The sequence below is a fragment of the Bison bison genome, unplaced genomic scaffold (genome assembly GCF_000754665.1).
Source record: "Bison bison bison isolate TAMUID 2011002044 unplaced genomic scaffold, Bison_UMD1.0 scf7180017864471, whole genome shotgun sequence".
NCBI lineage: Eukaryota > Metazoa > Chordata > Mammalia > Artiodactyla > Bovidae > Bison > Bison bison.
The window spans coordinates 30,306,329-30,311,161 of NW_011495032.1; positions in this window are offsets into that span (position 1 = coordinate 30,306,329).

Sequence of the window (4,833 nt, forward strand, 5' to 3'; positions counted from 1 at the left end):
GGTTTGTTGGCCAAAGAGGGCGGCAGGGAGGGCTCTCACTAGCAGACATTCTTTGTGTGCTTGTGGGTCTCAGACTTCAAGCTACATCAGGATCCCCTGTGGGGGAAACTGTTAAAATACAGGTCTCCCCTCCTGTCCCCATGTACCCCAGTCATGAATGAACTGAGAATGTGCACTTCTAATACATCCCCAGCTGATGTTGTGAAGCTGGTCTGGGGACCACAGTTTGAGAAGGGCTGCTCTAGTTCCTGCATAATGTTCACATTGCATCAGGGATTCCATTCCTGCCATTATCTCTGGTTTTGTTATTGTTGGTTGTTTTTGTGGTGTGAGATCAGAAGTTTTATTAAGGAGGAATTAAGGGTGAAAAGTTTTGGCCATTGTTGTTGTTGTTCAGTCATTAAGTTATGTCTGGCTCTTTGTGACCCCATGGCCTGCAGCACATCTGGCTCCCCTGTCCTTCACCATCTCCTGAAGTTTGCTCAAATTCATGCTCATTGAATTGATGATGCCATACAACCATCTCATCCTCTGTTGTCCCTTATTTGTCCTGCCTTCAATCTTTACCAGCATCAGGGTCTTTTCCAAAGAGTCAGCTCTTTGCATCAGGTGGCCAAAGTATTGCAGCCTCAGCTTCGGTTCTTCCAATGAATATTTAGGGTTGATTTCCTTTAGGATTGATTGGTTTGATCTTGCAGTCCAAGGGACTCTCAAGAGCCTTCTCCAGCACCACGGTTCAAAAGCATCAATTCTTTGGTGCTCAGCCTTCTTTATGGTCCAATTCTCACACCCATACATTACCACTGGAAAAACCATAGCTTTGACTATATGGACCTTTGTTGGCAAAGTGATGCCTATGCTTTTTAATATGCTGTCTAGGTTTGTCACAGCTTTGACCATAACGAGAAATAATCTTAGATTCTTTCCTACTTTAAAAAACAGTCTTAATCAAACAGTGATTTATATCTAATTTAAAAAATAAGATGATCAGTGATATGCCCAACTAACAACACCGCAAACAATGATGTGCTTTAGAAAATATCTAGATAGAGTCTTTTATTTGGGAAGACGTCTTGGAGAGTTCTTTTCTCATCAATTTTTGTGCCTCTTAATTTTATGTCATGAATATTGTATACTTTAAAGTGAAATGCTCCTCCAGTGGAAGAATTGAATAAAGAGGATTTTAATTCTAAAGTCCTTTTGGTGAGGACATCTCGGCGGATGGGTAAGAAGTTGAGGAACCCACCCCCGGGGACCCCCAACGTGTTGGGTCAGGAGCTAGTGCCTTGGGTCCCAACATGGTGCCAGGGAACAGACAGGACCCTCTGCACTGGGGGAAACTGCCTCCCTGCAAATAAAGGGTTCTGTCTCCACTCAGTTCTCTAGGAACCAACCCTGTTTCTTGAGCTAGTCCTTTTAGTTAGTCAGGTATTCAGCATCCATTGGTAAGTCACTATTGTCATGTCAGGGGTGCAGCAGACTCCTGAAATGCCCCCTTTTCTCAATTAAAGGCAACTTTCCCTCCAGCTTTGGTGCAGCTTTCTGAATGGAGAGGTTGAGGATGATGCACCCTGGCAGTGCTCACTCTCATGTGTTCTTGTCTCCTGGCTGCATGGGGTAGCATGAATAGGGCAGGGGGTACTGTCCTCCAAAGAGACTGGGACCTCTGCTCCCTAAAGAAGGAGAAATGGAAGCTGGAATGGAACCGTAGCCCTTACAGTGTGTCAAGCCTTCAGGAGGACCACCTGATTTTGTAAAAGCTTTACCGTCAGAACAAACAAAACAAAACAAGGTATTTGGGGGACCATGAGATAAATTTGATTTGGGGTCGAGCAGCAGATGATAACAAGAAATTATTACTACTTTTGTTCAGTGTGTAATGGCATTGTGACTCCACAGAAGAAAAATAAACATCTTTTGTAGATGTGTGCTAAAGCACATCAGCATGAAATATCATTATGTCTGAGATTGGCTCTGTGATATTTTCTCAAAAAAAGAAGAAGAAAAACAAGAGTAGGTGGAACAAACAAGGCAAACATCGAATAATTTTTATTTTTAAAAAAGTTTATTATTATCTCCAAATATCCCCATGGTGGGCTGCATATGAGCTGACTACTGGGGTTCCGGGGGGACAGGTTTGGGGCCAGTGTGGGCAGAGCTAGTTCCCAGGACTTGCTGGTTGTTGGACCACATGTTGATTTTGATATACGTTTGCCACAAGTACTGGCACTTGGCAAACTCCATCAGTCAGTGCCAGGCCTCTGCTGTCCCCCTTCCCCTTGGTGCGGAATTGAACTTGCATGAGCAAGAGGTATTTCCTGAGATGTCTATCATTAGACATCTCCTCTGGGCACTGGGGCTGCAGTGGCTGCTTCCTTGGTGGCCTCACTCCTGGGCAGCAGTGAGCAAGCCATCTGGGGAGCTTGGCCCAGTTTAGAATTCACATTCACTTCCCTGCCTGTGCAATTGGAATTTATTTCCTCTGCAAAAGGCTTGAATCTCAGAGCAAAATACCTCCAGCTGGGCTTGAGTATGCGTGCAGTGATCCTAATGGAGAAAGATTCTGGTTTATTTTCCTAACAGCGTGCACCTTGCGGTCTCCTTGGAACCCGGCATTATTAAGAGTGTGCCATCACAATACAGCGCGGAACCTAAGGCAATTTGGATGTCCTTGGGCCCCAAATTAATATGTGCTTTGTATAGTCTTGTAATCTGGAAGGCAATTTTCCATAACACAGTGAGAGATGTTCCTTTTATATATTTGAGATAATTTAGCTCAATGTTCATTTGAAAAAATGATGGTGCTAATAGCGGCTCTTTAGCTTCAGAACAACAGACCGTCCTGAGAGAGCACAGAAGCCATGGAAAGTGATTCTCATATCAGGCTGTCTGGAAGGGATTGGATAAAAGCTGGAGGAATTTCCCCCAGACCAACAGCTGCCTGAGATTGTATGGCAGGGTCTGAAATACTGTATGAACCCATGAACTTGAACTGATTGGCTTAAAACCAATAGCTCTTAATGGAGGAATATGAGATAGAGTGGGGGGCGAGGGGGTTATTATGAATTTCCTGATTGTCCAGGTAAATTGTAAGTCATTGCACATAAATCAGAATTTCTGTATGCTCAGCTGTGGTAACAGTTTGTTCTTCCTACTGGACCTTTCTGTCCAAGCTATGAAGGAATAGATACAAACAAGGGAGGATAAATGAATCTGCTGTGTGGGTTTTGCCTTGGGCTTCCTGAGTATTATGTACCAGGGGCCATTGTTCTCTTGGGGAAGGAATCCTCTACTCCAATCAGAATCCAATACAGTAATAAAAATCCACTTTAAACACCACCCCCCCCCCACACACACACAACCTGGCCCCACTCAAGTCAATAATGTAATTTTTAAGGATGTTGCTTTAGAACAAGTCCCAAGTTCATTTCTACTTGCATCCTTGCCCTTTGGAAACACTGTCTTTCTACAATGATTCTCAATAAAGTCTTTGCTGTGGAGGTTCCCCCTCTGGTAAGCACTGTGGGAATGGAGCAGATCACATCTTTTATAAGACTGAACCATTTGTACAAGTGCTCCATCAATGAGGAATATTTGTCATCATCAAAGTTACTGACTTCATAAAAGGAGGAGGGGGAAGAACTAACTTTCCATTCACCTGCAACTGGCAGGTGGAGAAGGCAATGGCACCCCACTCCAGTTCTCTTGCCTGGAAAATCCCATGGACAGAGGAGCCTGGTGGGCTACAGTCCATGGGGTCGCTAAGAGTTGGGCACGACTGAGCGACTTCACTTTCACTTTTCACTTTCATGCATTGGAGAAGGAAATGGCAACCCACTCCAGTGTTCTTGCCTGGAGAATCCCAGGGATGGAGGAGCCTGGTGGGCTGCTGTCTATGGGGTTGCACAGAGTGGGACACAACTGAAGCAACTTAGCAGAAGCAGCAGCAACTGGCAGGAGAGCTTGAAGATTGTCAGTTCAATAGATGCCTGGATTCAGAGTGACTGTGGTTAAATTAAAGTCTATAGTTTTTCCACGAAGCCAAGGCAAATCTAGACACGGCTCAGGTTTTTCCAAATCTCCGAGGCCTTGCTGGGGAAGAAGCACCTAGTGAGTTTCCATTTAAACAACACTGTCTGGAGTGATAAGTTTCATGTTTGTCAGGTGGGCCTGACCTGGGCGCAGACTGTCACATGCATACATTTGAGGACAATTGCAGCATAATGAGGAGGAATGAAAAAACGAAAGGAAGGGTACAGGACTGTCTTTGTAGGCCAGCTTAGTCACCTGTGGCCATGACTTCTATTCACCCGGCTGTCTGGCAGTGGTATATACTGGATAAATAGACACTAACCACACCCCGGAAGAAAATGAAGAGGGTACGAAGTTCAGGTTTTATGAAAACAATGGCAATCTATGAGCAGCAGGTTCCAAAGTACTGGGCCTGTTCGGTGTCTGTTGGGAGGAAGGGAGACAACAGCTGTGAGCTGGAGGGCAAGTAAGACAGCTCAGTCCCGCTACATACCTTTGACATCTTTCCCACTGTGGACTTCCAGTATCCCAAGCACTTGGCTATTTCAGGGAAACTTGTTTCATTCAGTCTGCTGCTGCTGCTAAGTCACTTCAGTCATGTCAAACTCTGTGCGACCCCAGAGACGGCAGCCCACCAGGCTCCCCGGTCCCTGGGATTCCCCAGGCAAGAACACTGGAGAGGGTTGCCATTTCCTTCTCCAATGCATGCAAGTGAAAAGTGAAAGTGAAGTCCCTCAGTTGTGTCCGACTCTTAGCGATCCCATGGACTGCAGCCTACCAGGCTCCTCCATCCATGGGATT